We start from the raw sequence: 16,799 nt of genomic DNA, 5'->3' as shown, positions 1-16,799 counted from the left end.
AAAATAATTTTTTTGTTGGCATGGCCATCCTGTACATCAGAAACGATGCTGTAAGTGGTCTATACGATTTAATGCTGGCCTTGTCACCCTTGTTTTTGTGTATAAAGTAGTGAACAAAAGATATGATATTTTCAATATTTTTATTGTATAAATTAAAAATATCACGGATATAAAAGACCTGCTATTTCTGAATATATTATGATGCAATAATGCCCTCTTCTTTCGTCTGGAGTTTTTGGGGACGTAATTGTTTGCCTTCAGTTCGTTTTCCATTTTTGTCCTTTCATGGGCGCTTCTCACTGCGTTCATTTTCCGTCTGTTCTAAATTATTATTAACTTGCTGTCACTTTCAGGCGACATATTCTGTGGTTACATTACTGCATATTTCTGCAAGCAATGGGCGTAGTGTGAGGTTAACATAACGCCATCAGGACTCCTCAAATAGCAGTTATCTGCGGCAGCAACTATGTGATGAAACACCAACAGATTTCACTGGATTTCTGAGTAGCGCAGTCCACGCTTCGACAAGTTTTGGAGAGATATAGGTTCAGAGGAGGTTTGGTTTCTCAATCTTCGCGGGAGACATGCCAGAACAACCAACCAAGTAGTTGAGAAAGACATCGTTTGCGTGAGCCTAAAAAACTCTAGACTGACTGTATCAGGCTCTGCAGTAACTCCATGGACTGTGAGACGTCGTGTGCAATGTGCTGAACTAAATGACTGAAGCCGAGCTCAAACCCTGCACATCTGTGAAAAGAATTAGGTTTCCAGGATGATGTTGGTAAAGGAACACCCGGGGTAGATAGGTCACAAATGGAAAGAGTGATTTAATTAGATGAACCGAAGTTCTTGTCGTGGGGGAATGATGGGATTCTGTCGTATATGTCGCCTCAAACGCAATTGATATGGGCCTAGTTTTTAGCTTACCAATTAAACCACAGAGGTGGGCATGTAATGGCACAGGGCTGATTCTCTACTCTTGGAGTTTGTCTTGTTGAATTAATGCCCTTATCAACCATGATTAAAGAGGTTAGTCAGGACATTCTTGAAAAGGTTATACTTCCATAGACATGCAAGAATCTGGGATTTCAATATGTTTCAAAACAATTATGACCTCAAGCACTTTTCTACACTTGTGAAAGATTGAATGAAGGAGAAGACGGTACACCTTGTGGAGTCGTAAAGCCATCCTACCGAGATTATTTCAATTGAATATATTCGAATAAGCGTCGTGCATCGTCTGAGCGAGAAAAAACCCAGCAGCACCTAGCATGTCGAGAAGCTGCTTCAAGAGTGGGGACCCCGGGCTAGACATTCACTGACAGCTTCCTAGACTCCATGCTTCGGCGGGATCTAGCAGTGATTGCTGGAAAAGGCTTGTGTGTGAAGTATTAATTGATACATTAGGTTACTGTGAAAAAGCATTCTTGAAACTATTGCCTCATTTTGTAATAAAAAACATATAATCGCCGATACTTTCACACAGTACAGAAAGCAATTGTTCGATAAATTTGCTGTGGGAACAAATTGTCGCTTAATATGATGATAAACATTGGTTGCTATTGTGTAAAAAGTATGATATTGTTATTCCACCAACCTTGTACACAATTTCAGTGCACTAAAAGAAGTTTAATTTGAAAAACTGAAATATCATATTTTTTCTTCAGTACTGTATAAAGTATTTCACTCTGCCGCCATCTTATTGGTGTTTTCTTTTCCTTTATGATCTTTTTGAATTCTTTTAACGATGCTTCCTTTGCTTTTTGGGCCTAGTTCGTAAACTATAGTTCATGAGAAAATCATCTCGTCTTGTTGATGTGTAACTAGGAATCTTTAGTCTTTAGTGCGTTAGCACTGGGCGTTCTCTTCCGATACTTAGCCGTTGTCTCTGAGGTCCCTCTGCCCACCGGGTTGCGGGCAGCCTGCCCAAGGTGGTCCCCCTAGGTGGCAGGTGGGCCACCTAGGTCACTAGACTTTGTGACATCATCACAACCTGCCCACCGAATTGCAAACAAACTGCCCATTGTGACAAGTGGCACCGTGGCAGGTTGCTTGAGCCACTGATGGCAGCACCTGTGATCTGTTGCATCTGGGTTGCAAGCCCCAAGGGTAGCGTTGGCCTGGCGGCCTGGGGCAAAGCTGGAAACATCCGAAGGTCCCGGCAAAGGATGAGTCGACTGGTAACAGAACAACTTGTTTATTCTGGCATCGCAAAAGAGCAGCCGGTCAGGGCGACCACGTTACTCGAAGGAAGAAATCGGAGTCCCCCTCGGCGTCCGGGGCAGCGGCGTTTTATACCATCGGAGTCGAGGGCAAGAGGGAACGGCTTGGGAAGAGTCATCCGATACGGCGTCGCTTCGACATGTCCAGACGTGACGGGCGCGTCCGCCAGGCCGGCGCCGGTCAGACCTCCTCGCCTCCCAGTTGGGGAGCTCCTCTCCCCGGCTGCCGCGCTTTGACAAGCGTGGGCAAAACATGCACACACACACACAAGCACGCACGACGACACGTGGCACTGAAACCTGCCTGGACGCGCTTGGCGGGAGGCGTTGCGGCCGCGATGAACGAAGCCGCGGCGTCCGTTGCATCCGCGCCGGCTATACCGCGCGTTGTAGGCGAGACGTAACAGACCGCCCCGCCGGGAGAAGGAGATCCCGATGGTCAGGGGACTGCATCCGCTGTCCAGAGGGATGTCGCTCGATGATGCTCGTAATCGAAACCGATCGTCCCCTCGACGTTGCTTGAGCGCAGCGCACAGAGAAGGCCTCGTTCTCGGGTTCAGGATCACATAGGACACTGGAAAGTCACTTCGGGAGAGTTGCCATTTTTGTGCTCGTTCCCAGCAAGCGTTAGAACTACGCCGAAACGCAACCGCTCAGTCAGCAAGCACGAGACAACCCTCACTAAGCTCTGCCAGGCTCTTTCCCCTTTTATACTACTGCCTAGTTCCTTACAGTAGTCAAGCAGCACTCAGAACGCGTCCACAAATTGGAAAATTGCACTAGAAAGCACATAATCACTTTGAAACACTAAACAAAAGCAATAGGTTAAAAATCCTGCCTCAGGAAGAAAACATCAGTAACCAACAACTTTGAGGCGGATTCCTACGTTAGGGGCTTCGACTTAAGCCATCGGCGTTACCGTTGAGACTCCCCTTTTTGTAACGCACCTCAAAGGAATATTGTTGCAAAGCGAGGCTCCAGCGCAGGAGGCGGCCATTTTTGGGAGATATGGTCTGCAGCCATTGGAGAGGGCAATGATCCGTCTCAATGATAAACCTCGAGCCGGCTAGGTAGCATGACAATTTCTGAACGGCCCACACGAGACACGCACACTCTTTCTCGGTGGCGCTGTACGCCTGCTCACGACAGGTCAGCTTACGACTAGCATACAGGACGGGGTGTTCCACTTCTCCATTGTCCCTTTGGCACAGTACAACGCCCATGCCTCGCTCACTAGCATCGCACTGAACAACGAACCCTTTTGTGTAGTCTGGCGATCGTAGCACAGGCTGGCTTGTTAGGGCGCTCTTTAGGGCGCTAAAAGCTCTTTCCTTTGTCTCGCTCCAGACGACTGTTTGGGGCTCTGTTTTTCTTAGAGCATCCGTCAGGGGAGCCGCGATATCGGAGTACCTGGGGATGTACCTCTGATAGTAGCCGGCGACACCTAAGAACGACCGAATATCGGTCTTCGTGCGCGGTTGCGGGAAGTCTCGCACAGCGGCCACCTTTATTTCAGAGGGGCGGCGACGACCCTGTCCAATCACGTGACCGAGGTATACAACCTCGGCCTGTGCTAATTGGCACTTGGGAGCTTTGACTGTCAAGCCCGCTTCGCGCAGGCGGGTTAGCACTGCCCGCAAGTGTGCCATATGCTCAGACCAGGATGCGGAGAATATCGCTACGTCGTCTAAATACGGTAAAGCGAATTCTTCCTGTCCTCGCAACACTTTGTCCATGAGGCTTGAAAAGCAGTATGGCGCGTTCTTCAAACCAAAACTCAAAACTTTAGGACGGAATGTTCCCATTGGTGAAATGAACGCCGCATACCTACTAGCCTCTTCTGTAAGTGGAACCTGCCAATAACCCCTGACAAGATCTAGGGTGGAAATAAACTGAGCGCTACTAACTTTCTCAAGGCGCTCCTCGATGTTAGGGATCGGATAAATTTGATCCTTAGTGATGGAATTAAGCCTGCGGTAGTCGACGCAAGGACGAGGTTCCTTGCCCGGTACCTCAACTAAAATCAAGGGGGAGGTATAATCACTCTCACCCGCCTCAATAACACCGAGCTGTAGCATTTTCTTGACCTCGGCCACCATAATATCGCGCTGGCGGGGTGACACCCGGTACGCCTTGGATCGTACTGGCTCTGGGGAGGTAAGTTCTATATCATGAGTAAGGACAGAAGTCCTACCAGGCCTCTCAGAGAACTGACCTTGAAACTCTTGTAAGAGTTGGTGTAGTTCGGTTTTCTGCTCAGGCGACAGCTGTGCTTTACTGAGTAAGTCACTAATGACCTGATCAGTGTCTTCCCTGTTCGTCACTGAGCCTATTCCCGGAAGCTCGACCGGAAGCTCTTCTAACTTTCCCTTGTCGGGCATTTCCTCTCCAGTACCTGGTGCCTTCAACGCTACAGGCTCAATTTTATCCAGTTCTGACGTGCTCGGAATATCAGCTTGCTGCGCCTCCGACCCTTTCTCATTGTTCGACAACGTCGGCCCCGCAACTACCGCCTTTGCAGCGAGCTCCCGAACTCTCGATCTGGTTAAGGCCTGAACGCTAGCCTCACCAAACAAAAGCCCCTTCTCGCGCAGGAGGTGATCGGACCTGTTCGAAAATAGGTACGGGTACTGGGGGGGGGCAGCATAGATGACACTACGGCCTCCGTCTCAAGTGCTCCGAAAGGTCCTTCAATAACCACTTTTGCTACGGGCAGACACACGCTGTGAGCTTCCACGGCTTGCTTGATCCATGCGCACTCGCCCGTGAACATATCGGGTTCTACGTAAGAGGGGTGAACTACATCCATTGTAGCTGCGGAATCACGAAGCACTCGGCACTCTTTCCCGTTCACGAGGAAGTCTCGCATGTAAGGCTCGAGAAGCTTCATGTTCTCGTCAGTGCTACATAATGACAAACACACGACTTCTCTTTTTGTTTCTGGACACTGCGCCGAAAAGTGACCCGGCTTCTGGCACGTATAACACACGCGCGCTTGCCTCCTCTCGAACCGCTTTCTGCGTTCGGCTTCGGCTGCCGCCGTCTCCTTACGTTCGGTCGGACTGCTTTCACTCGCATCCGCACTACGCGTGTCCCCCCTTGCTCTCATGGGTGTGAACTTCGGCCTCTCAGACTTGGAGCCAAATTCACCCTTTTGACCGTCCTTAGCTCCGCGAGCCCGACGCGTCACAAACTCCTCGGCTAGCTCGGCGGCTTTAGCCACTGTACTAACGTCCGGCCTATCCAAGACCCAGTACCGCACGTTCTCAGGTAACCGACTATAAAACTGTTCCAGCCCGAAACACTGCAGAATTTTCTCGTGGTCACCAAACGCTTTCTCTTCTTTGAGCCACTCCTGCATGTTTGACATAAGCCTGTAGGCAAACTCTGTATATGACTCATTTCTGCCTTTTTCATTTTCCCGAAACTTCCGACGGAACGCCTCCGCTGACAGCCTGTACTTTTTTAGCAGACTCGATTTCACTTGGTCGAAATCCTCTGCCTCCTCTCTCTTCAAGCGAGCGACTACGTCGGCCGCCTCGCCGGGTAACAAAGTGAGCAAGCGCTGTGGCCACGTTTCCCGAGAGAACCCCTGCTTCTCGCACGTTCGCTCAAAGTTAACCAGGAACAAACCAATGTCCTCTCCAAGCTTAAACGGCCGCATCAGGTCAGTCATTTTGAACGATACCCGTTCTCCTGCACCGTGTGCCTGACTTCCATTACGAGCGCGTTCCATCTCTACCTCGAGACGCTTCATTTCCAAAGCGTGTTGACGGTCGCGCTCTTCTTTCTCTTTATCTTTTTGCTCTTTACGTTCGCGCTCCTCTTTCTCTTTTTGTTCTTTACGTTCGCGCTCGTTTTTCTCTTTTTCTTTTTGTTCCCTCTCCTCAATCGTCTCAAGGCATTCCGACAGCTCGTCATCCTCAGCCTCCAACTCAAGAATAGCCCTTAGCAGTTCTGGTTTTCTGAGTTTGTCTGAGACATCCAGACCCAACTCTCTTGCAAGCTCCAGCAATTTCGGTTTGCGCAACGACTTCAAATCCATGGCTGCTCCGAATGCTGCTTTCTCTACTGCCTACTATTGTCTTGCCGCAAACTAACCCGGCAGCAACGACAACACAATTACCAGCTCTGTTTCTGACACTAACAAAAGCCTGGCAAAACTCAGAAGAAGAAAGTCCCGCACTCACCAAACCTCGCAGCCAAGAATTCAGCGCAGTCGTTCCGCTGCAGGCAACCAGTCATCACACAGGGCTCGTTGCACTGCTCCCGGATGGTCGTTGTGCTGCTCAGCATACAGTTGAACGCATATCTTCGCTGCTGGCCTCCGTTGTCGGGATCTCACCGCTGGCAACCAGTTGTTGCATCTGGGTTGCAAGCCCCAAGGGTAGCGTTGGCCTGGCGGCCTGGGGCAAAGCTGGAAACATCCGAAGGTCCCGGCAAAGGATGAGTCGACTGGTAACAGAACAACTTGTTTATTCTGGCATCGCAAAAGAGCAGCCGGTCAGGGCGACCACGTTACTCGAAGAAATCGGAGTCCCCCTCGGCGTCCGGGGCAGCGGCGTTTTATACCATCGGAGTCGAGGGCAAGAGGGAACGGCTTGGGAAGAGTCATCCGATACGGCGTCGCTTCGACATGTCCAGACGTGACGGGCGCGTCCGCCAGGCCGGCGCCGGTCAGACCTCCTCGCCTCCCAGTTGGGGAGCTCCTCTCCCCGGCTGCCGCGCTTTGACAAGCGTGGGCAAAACATGCACACACACACACACGCACGCACGACGACACGTGGCACTGAAACCTGCCTGGACGCGCTTGGCGGGAGGCGTTGCGGCCGCGATGAACGAAGCCGCGGCGTCCGTTGCATCCGCGCCGGCTATACCGCGCGTTGTAGGCGAGACGTAACAGATCGCAGGGCAATGGCGCATCACTTATAACTGCTGTACCACTGCGCCAGGAGTGGTATGAGGATTCCCAGTGATTTATGAATGTTAAATAGGGAATGACCAATTTCGCATGTATGGAAATTAACTTATTAATGCCATCGCATTATACCCATAAGGCGGCGATTGTCTAAAGCCTGCTTGACCATGAAAGCCGAGCTGACTGCGAGCCTTGAACCTAAACAGAAGTGCTAGCTTAGCCAATTCCCATTTGGCCTAACCACGCTGCATCATGTGCCATATTTTTTTCATCCTTTTTGTGTGTTGAGAGTGTCCAGGGCTCACTCTCCTTTAGCATGCACGTGCATTCTATTTGCATTCCAAACTATGGCTCTGCCCAGACAACACCAAACATCCTGAGGATGTCCTCAACTGATCAGAACGTCCTCATTCCTAACAGAACATTCTGAGTACTTTTTGAGCGCTTCACGACCAAACGTCCTCATGAAGATGCCCTCAGTTTGTACTTCGCTGGACGACTCGAGGATGAAAATTTCTCAAATGTCCTACAAACGTCCTATCGCAGGACAATACTGTGGCATTGAACTGAGATAAAACAAGCTTTATCACTCGCACTCTGCTTTCATTAATTAAAAACTGCAGTTTTATTAAAATATACTTGTGCACAATAGCAATATAATGAAGGAAACCATTCTGACTGAAGAAAATATATGCCTTGAGGAGATAATTTAAGGTATTTTGGCTTTTAAACTTGTTCTTTTGTGCTGCTTGCTCCTGATGGGGTTGGACTGTTTAGATTTTAGGGCCATTAGTCCGAGTAGCTTTTGCACTGAGGTGGCAGAGTTCAACTCCCGAAAGAGTTGTAGTCGTCGCTGTATGAAAATATTGCACGAAGATCAACCTGTATGTACCAAGAAATGCGGCTTAACAAAGTCCTGGAGAGGAATTTTGAGGATGTCCTGAGTACATACTGAGGGCGGACAACAGGTCTGAGTGAGGAATTATTGAGGATCAATAGAGGACGTCCTCAGGACAACACAACGTCCTCAAAAATTAATCCTCAGGACGTCCTGAGGATGTATTTGTGTTGCCTGGGTGCTGCTGCTTTGAAATGACTTCGTCACACTGTTCCTAATATATAAGGGCGAGTCAAATAAAAGTGAGCCAGCTCAACACGCGCAATAATGGTTCAGTCCATTATCTGCGAGGCATGCGCGTAGCATACAGGCATCTTTCATTTACGAAGGTGACATGCAGGTGCGAGGATAAATGTTCTTTAATGCTCTCATGCATTGGGAAGAACACGGTTGAGTGACATAATGGACGCTGCAAAAGTTTAACAGCATGGTGTCGCTTTCTTTGGGGGTGATGAATTCGACTGTTTCCACTGTAAGCTTTGCCGTCGTGTTTCAGGCTCTTAGTGTTGGCACCATGATTCGTCCCCGGTCACAACTGCAGACAATTAAGAAGTCGTCATCCTCATTGTGATACCGGATCAGATGAATAAATGCAGAGCCGAACCTCTCCCCTCTTCTGGCGGTCGTTCAAAATCTCGAAGCAAAGGCCGTCATTTCCGCCGTAAAGGTGCTGCTGACTTTTGTTTAGATCGTCAGGGGCCATCACTGATCTAATTTGCTAAACCTGGAGAGACTATCAATCGTTTCCGATATTGTCAAGCGCTGAACGGCTACGTGTCGCAATCAAGAATAAACGACGTGGAAAATTAACGAGTGGGGTCATTTTGCTCCACGGCAATGCCCGTCCCCATGTCACTGATGTGGTTAACAGAAAACTGGCAAAGTTCAAGTGAGAAACGCTGCAACGCCCTCCATACAGCCCAGACCTGTCGCCTTGTGACTTCCACATTTTCGGGCAATTGAAAAAAGAGCTCAGGGGAACCAGATTCGTGTAGGACGATGACGTGAAAGTCAGTTGCAGACTTTTTCAAGCAGGAACCCAAGGAGTTTTATGAGACGGGAATCATGCCTCTGGTTAGTCAGTGGGACAAATGTCTGAATGTTCATGGAGACTACTTTTAAATAAAGGGCTCCATTTGTCATATATTCGCATTGGCTCACTTTCATTTGACTCACCCTCTTAGTTTGGTGCATGTCCTCGTTTATATTGTTTTCTACATCTTGAATGTGGAGCTGGACTGTGTCATTGCTTTTTCCCAGAGGTTTTGTGGTGTCAGAGTTTCCTTGGCTATTCGTTTTTCTTTTTTTTGCATACTTATGACATTTATCAATTATTAGTACTTATTTCTTCAAGAACTTGAATCGTTACTTCCTCATTTTTCCGGCATTAAATTTCCCATTTTCTGTCTTTTTTTTCTTTAGAGTTGTGCCTTTTTCATGCTCCAAGTTCTCGCTCTACATTGTGCTGATGTTGTCTGTTGTTCCTAGTTTCCTTATTCCACCCAGCTTCAATGTTTTCTTCCACCTTTCCAGCATTTTCCGGTTTCCTTCCATACCGAGGTGAACTGCTCGCACAGTCCCATCCACAAAATTTTCTGATCTCCTTTTGCTCTTTTTCACTTTGCGAAATTGACTGCACCCTGACTGTTTTTAAACCCCAAGGCATCTCATTATACCTGCGTGATGGCTTATGAATTTTTTTTTCTGGTAGCATTTCATGCTCAATGCTTACATCGACAAAAAAAATGGAGGACGCTTAAGCTTCGCCCTACGCGACAGCGTGTTGCAGCGCTGCGGGGAGTCCATGGAACGCCATCGCCCGTTCGATGCGACGCCTTGCCCGTTGGAAACACCTTTGAACTCATTTTTTTTCCAGTTGTTACAGTTAACAAATGGATCAATTATGCACTTTAAATTTTCTTAATTATTATCATCAAGCATTAGTTTTTCATTCTGAGTATTTGATACCTTCAACCCCCTTTCCACTTTCATTTATTCATTTAATTAATTACAATGATTTAATTAACTCGTCATCGCCTATCACACACCAATCAATCATCAATCACTAGAACCCCTAGTTACCGTGATATGATATTTTTTACGCAACCCCCAGGTTATTTATGACACACAGTGCCAAGTCTGCCGACTACTACTACGCCGACGGCTTTTGGACTGAACTGTATACGCTGTCGCGTGAAGCTGCATCATGTGAACCTGCGTAAAAAAAAAATTATTGCACTTTATTTCAAGATTACCTTGCATTTTGAATCGAAAAGCTTCACTACGCCAGGTAAAGCAGTCGTCGCGTAGGCCGGAGAATGACCTTGAACGACCTTCAGCCCAACCGCGTTAGTCTTGTGTGAACATATGTGGCAGTGTCGAACCCTTTACCCATGACCTTTTGTCGACCTTTGCCATTGGGTTGACCTTTTACCTTAAGAATATCCGATGGGGGTGATGTGAAGTCACGTGATGACATCCGATGGGGGTGTTGTTAGACCATGTGATACCATGTCATAGCCATGTGGTCGTGTGGGCAGATATAGAACGGCTGTCGCGAGTGTGTAGCGGAGCTGTGCATGGACGAGCCTCAGACGCTTAGCAAGCATCCTTGCTTTTCGCTGAATTCCTGGGTTAGCCAAGTTAAGCCACTGCCATTTTTTTTTGTTATTCCCTTTGACATCCGTATTTATTACCATCGAGTTCTCCTCCTGCATGCAGTATCGACACCATTACGTGACTCTTCCTCCCTCCCTGTACTTCACGTGCTCTGTACACACCACTGTGAATTTTCGTCGCGCACTGCTTTTCCTTTGTTTGCTTCATCCGTTTTTCATGTTTCATTCTGAAACTTGCGTGTCGCCCGCCGTTCTTGAGAGTGTTGATCCCCAATGAGAGCCTGCCCGGTGCCGACTGCCCTCTGCTTTCAAGTGTAGAATTTAAGGAATTTATGCCACATTATAGGCATTAATTTCAAGCTGGTAAACAGTGGTGCCTCAGATCGCACCCTATGATCACCCTACCTATGGTAAACAGACGGTAAAGTAACGGTAAACCAGACCGCTGCAGCACGATTCCGGCGGTAAACATTGTGCGCCCTCTTCCGGGAACTTGACAAACGAATATTCATAGTTTTACGAATCGCACACAGATGGCGACGCACAGTGCAGTCATGCTGACGGCGAAGAAAAACTGGGAGTGCAGATTCTCATCCAAGCCGACCGTGGGGGCCGCGTTTCGATGGAGGCGAAACGCAAAAGGCGCCCGTGTTCTGTGCGATGTCAGTGCACGTTAAACATCTCCAGGTGGTCGAAATTATTCCGGAACCCTCCACTACTGTACCTCATTCTTCCTTTCTTCTTTCACTCCCCTTTTTATCCTTTCCGTACGGCGCGGTTCGGGGGTCCACCGAGATATGTGAGACAGTTGCTGCGCCATTTCCTTTCCTCAAAACCAATTTTCATTTTCATTTCAAAATATAGTCCGCTGATCTCTGGATGCCTGAAGTTCGCGATGCAACTAAAGGTGGGCCAAGAAAATCTGGGACCATATAAGCTGTCTGGGTAAAAAGAATCATAGAATGCAAGACCTGATTCAAGATGCTGACGGGAAATGTTTAGAGGGAGACGACGCTGTGAAATACATTACGTCGGTTACAGCTGCATCATTTAGGAGCGACGCTAACGTAATCTTCCAGAATGGAGAAGCAGCACAGGACAGCAAACGGAACGGACCTTATAACTGGCCAATCCTAACTAGGAAAACGCGGAGGAAAACATTCCGAAATGCACAACCGAAGGCATGGACGAAATTGCAATTAAGCTGATTAATTAACTTTGTCCAAGCACCAAGGAAACATTGTTAAAAGCATTGGAAACAGTCATAAAATATGCAAATTCCAGACAGCTAGCGACAGAGTATAATGAATTTGATTTATAAAGAGAAAGGACGAACATAAAATGCTTCAGACCGATCACGGTAACTTCTGTTGCATACAGGCTGCCAATGCAGACGGCGAAAATAAAAAATACAGGCGGAAAAGGCCCAGGAAACTAACCTATAAGTATACAGGAAGCAAGGGCGGTGAAATAAAGAGCTTTAAACGATAGGCAAAAACGCAGGAGGTAAGAGCTGGATTAAATCAATAGAAAAGAAGCAGACTGTCGAACTAGATATAAATTGTAAAAGTCAAATTAGGAAGGAATCGTTCTATGAATACTCAGCAGGCAGCGCCCTGCTCTTTGAAGATAGGTCAGGGTGTCTTAGAACGCGAAGCTACAAAGGAAATTTAACCAAGAAATGACACATGTGTGGTGTGTGGAAAATATACTACAATATAGCACTGTCAATCTAGATGATGCAGGCACAGTCACTCTTCCTCAGGCCCCAGGGTTTAGAGTGGTTTAGAAATAAAGGTCATATGAATGAATTTGCGGTAGAAGTTAGCAAAAAGCGATTGGAAGATTGGTGGCTCAAAAGCAGGGTGGTGATGTAAAGTTACAAGTTCAGGTTTAAAAATTGAGTTTAAAGAAAATGGCGAATTTATAGACAATATCTTTTAGTTTGACGGATTGCTTAAAGAAATAATATAAACAAGAAATGGCGAGCACAGTGGCAACTGCCCCCCCCCCCTTTTCAAAGGGGACGTTCCTAATTACTTCCAGCCATCCGTAGTGGGGTTAATTTTTGGAAAGTAGAAACAAGGAGAAATTTAGAGGACTGCGCCGGGGAACAAAAAAATAGTTCGGCTAACGAGAGAAGGAAATTTATTGACCGATTAGATTCGAAGGGGACACGTTAGGAATTGTTAGTTAGGTGACAGTTCTTGACCATAAGCGTTGGAAATATATTATGTTGGCTGTTGTTAGCCGTTTTATGCGGTCGCATGAACGTGACTGGAGTACGGCTCACCGTTATATCACTGACATGTGCCACAAGGTCAGGTGCTTAGGCCTGATGTCTTCGTAGTTGTAGAAGAGTTGCGAGGGCGTACTCTAATTAACGAATGTTTGTTCGAGTTTAGTTCAAACAGAAGCATTTTAGATTCATGCTGAAGTGACAACTGCAGAATAACATAGACACTGAAGGGAAAGTTAACCGCAGTGCAACTGTGGCAAGAAATCAAACTTTATTTTGCCGCGCACTTTTCGGCCGCATACTCGTTTCGGTTGGCTCGGGTGCGCCGAAGGGCTACGCTACGAGTAACTCATGCAAATGAACGGTGGCGGTGAAACGCACTGATTGTGTGCCGGGCCGTTTCCTACGCAGTGGGCTCCTTTGTCGTTGCACCGCCGTTCACACCGGCTGCGATCATTTCCGTTTCATGCGTGCGCGTGCATCAGTGGCTTGGATGGCACCGATGGGCCTTTTGCTTCATCCCGTCATCCCGCGTTCCGAATCGCCGGAGCTAGTTTGCGTGTCTTGCGTCGAAAATCTGCGCTGTCCTTGTTTTCCAATGGCGGCGAGTGCTGCGTTGATTAAACATTTGTGCCTCGTCGCTTCGTTTCCGTAATGCGCCCCGGCGCGCGGGCCTCCGGCCGCGTCAGGGCTCGTTTCCTTGATTAGAGTCCAAGTGCTTGGGCTGAATTCGCGACCTTGACTCGTGCGTTCAGGAGGATGCCGGCGTATCCCCCTACTCGACTGTGCACACAGTGCACGTAACTTTCGCTACGCACTGTGAGAAAAGCTGATGCGAGAAAAGCGAGAAAAGCTGGTGCGCGTCATTTACGCCGCAAAGGCACGGTGCACGAGCCTGTGTGATCAGTCGTCGAGCAGGAGAAAGGGTGATCCTCCCAGAATATGCGCCTCGGACGGCCATTTATGAAAGACTGGAGTGAAAAGCTGTTACCTATGATACACCAGATCTGTTTTTGAGCTCAAAGGTGTCGTCTTTTCTGCAATGAAGTTGTTCCATGGGATTCCGAAACCTTGCTCAAACCTTGCGGCCTCTTAAGCTGTGGCTAAATGCGCGTCGGACGGACCCGGTGTATTTTTTTTCCCCCAGAGTACGTCACCTGATCATAATCAGTGTTTTTCAAAGTCCGACGTATGTCTCGCAAAATGTTCGTGTACTTTCGGTATCATGGGTGCGTCGCTGTTTCTCCAGTTCACTGTCGGTCGTAGGCAAATACAAGTTGATATAATCGAATACTAGTGCAGGTGCCGCTGGGGCGTATATTGGAGCTCTACCGGTCCTATGGCATCTATACGGCCTGTTAATTGGATTCACGCTCGGCTGTGTACTGGATATTCTCCTCGTTGGGCTTCTTTCCACTGACGTATACGACGGCAGTTATATCTTTTATCCAAGAATGTTTGCTCATTCCACGGAATGGGGCGACAGGCGCTCTAAAAGTACTATTCGCTCACCTTTAGGATAAAGTGCTCGTCGGTGGCACCTGTTTTCCCTCTCTGTAGGGTTGAGAAACTTTTTGGCCATGAGCCACCAGATTGTTCATTTAATGCAGCCTAAGATCTGTCTTGGCTTGGAGCTAGGTGTGACTTGTGCATGTTCACATTCGCTCATTCAGATGCGTTATGCTAATTCCAGCTTCACTTTAAAAGATAATTTGCAAAGACAAGAAACAACGAAATTTGGTATAAAAAGATCCTTAAAACTTCCAAACGAGGATTTTTGTCTCCGCACTTGTGAACGAAAAGAAGCGACTGAGGATTAAAGACAGACTTCTCTCTGACCAATGCTGCTTCGAGGTAAGCCAGGCGGAGCTAATGCCGCTGGAAGAAGCTTAGCATAATATAGTCCCAGAATGCATAATTTCCCGCTTGTAACTGCGTAGTATAATCTCTATTGCCCCCGTCCTCGCAGTAATTGCGTACAAAATCGCAGCAGCACGTTTCCCTTTACTACAGAATAGACCACGCGTCCGCCTCGACGGCTTTGTGACCTTTTGATAGTTTCCAATAAATGTTCGCCGTTTCTGCGTCCGAAGAACGTTCCTGTGCGAAACCCCGTCCTGTGGATAAAAGCAATGAAAGAAGTTTAGTGGGGGGTGGGGGGTGGGGGGTGGGGGACGCACACCGGCTCTTTGCGCTTTTCCTCGTTTTGTTGAATCGTTACCTGTTTCCCGCTGGCTGTTATTTCGTGCATTGTACTTTCCTTCGTCGTTTCAGAGCCCTTTTATTGCATCCTATATTCAAGGTGCTTTTAGGGCATGTCATAAAACCTTAGACATGAAGAATTCTTATAGAGGAAAAGTGCGCACGAAAGACGGCTCGGCGATAAAACCTGGTACGAGGGGGAACACACAGAGGGAGAAAAAAAGATGGCGGGAGCAAAATGCGAAGGAGCTCGTCTCAGACGCACGACTGCGAGTAGCATTTCATGGAAAGTGTGTTTTATGCGCATTGTGTGTGTCCTTATTCTGTTCATTATTTTTTTACTCGCAGACGAAAATGAAACTCGCCTGTTTGGGAAATGTAATTTTATTAAAAAAAGATTTAGTGCGGCGGTCTTGACGCATGTACGGCCAGCTTTTAAGTCTCGGAGCGTTTTATTTTCGGGCATTGCAACATTCAGTCCGGCCCGCGCACTTGCAGTGGCAGAGAGCGTTATCTAAATTCTGCGCCTTTCGGTAGCTTGGCTCGCCGTGCTGAGGCGTAATCTTCTGTGGCTGTTCCTCCCTTTCCGAGCTTCTTGCCCCTACCGTATACCCTTGCTCCCCCTGATGGCATCGCACGAGAGGTCTTCGGGAGGAGTGCTTTGCTTGCTTGCTTGCTTAGTCCTGGCTCGCCGCTCTTATACATGCTTATACTGCGGCGGAATTTTCTGGCCCCGTTTTAATGCATGCCAGTCGCGGGCTTGCACACACGGTTCTTGACAAGCGCGGAAACATCATAATGCGACGATTACGGTTTACGGTTTATGGGGGTTTAACGTCCCAAAGCGACTCAGGCTATGAGGGACGCCGTAGTGAAGGGCTCCGGAAATTTCGACCGCCTGGGGTTCTTTAACGTGCACTGACATCGCACAGCACACGGGCCTCTAGAATTTCGCCTCCATCGAAATCCGACCACCGCGGCCGGGATCGAACCCGCGTCTTTCGGTCAGCAGCCGAGCGCCATAACAACGAGGCACCGCATGCACCGCGGCAGGCGCCGACGTGCTGTGTTCACCTGCGCGGTGTGCGACTGCGAACCTCGCAAATGCGCACATTTAGGACATGCGTATTGTGGCCTGGTGAGGTGTGGGGACCATGCGTCCAGGCCGCACGTAACGGCTGTTCCCGATCGCTTGACAGTGGGTGCTTATGCACTGCAAAGCGCGAAGGTGCGCGTGCCATTAATGCATCCAATTTAAAATTAAGTACGCATCGAAGCATGCGTTGTAAAGGTTTTGTAATGCAGCGCAAGCGTGAAATGTCGACTTTCTTTTGACGGGTGTGCGTGCTGCAGAACGTACTGCGACCGCTGAACATCAGAGATGAGACCGTGTGCGCCGATGTAACATTTTCACGCAGTCAAGTACTAGTAACAATCGGGCCATGCTTAGGCCGGTAATCAGTCTCACTCAAACGAGTGGGACGGTGATTAGAAATCGGAGTTGCAATAGAATATCGTTGGACACCTGAACCGCGCCGTAAGGGAAGGGATTTTATCCCTTCCCTTACGGCGTGGTTCAGGTGTCCAACGATATATGAGACAGATACTGCGCCATTTCCTTTCTCCCAAAACCAGTTATTATTATTATTATTATTATTATTATTATTATTATTATTATTATTATTATTATTATTATTATTAT

At 48.0% G+C, this 16,799-nt stretch overlaps 1 protein-coding gene across 9 annotated transcripts in view; it reads left to right on the top strand.

Moving 5' to 3' along the window:
• Positions 1-16,799, top strand: part of LOC144114302 (TOX high mobility group box family member 3-like) — a 460,828-nt gene that overhangs the window by 32,611 nt on the left and 411,418 nt on the right. The gene's annotated exons all lie outside the window — the stretch shown is intronic.

Source organism: Amblyomma americanum, chromosome 1 (assembly GCF_052857255.1).
Source record: "Amblyomma americanum isolate KBUSLIRL-KWMA chromosome 1, ASM5285725v1, whole genome shotgun sequence".
In the NCBI taxonomy this organism is placed as follows: domain Eukaryota; kingdom Metazoa; phylum Arthropoda; class Arachnida; order Ixodida; family Ixodidae; genus Amblyomma; species Amblyomma americanum.
This window is presented reverse-complemented; position numbering and strand designations above follow the sequence as displayed.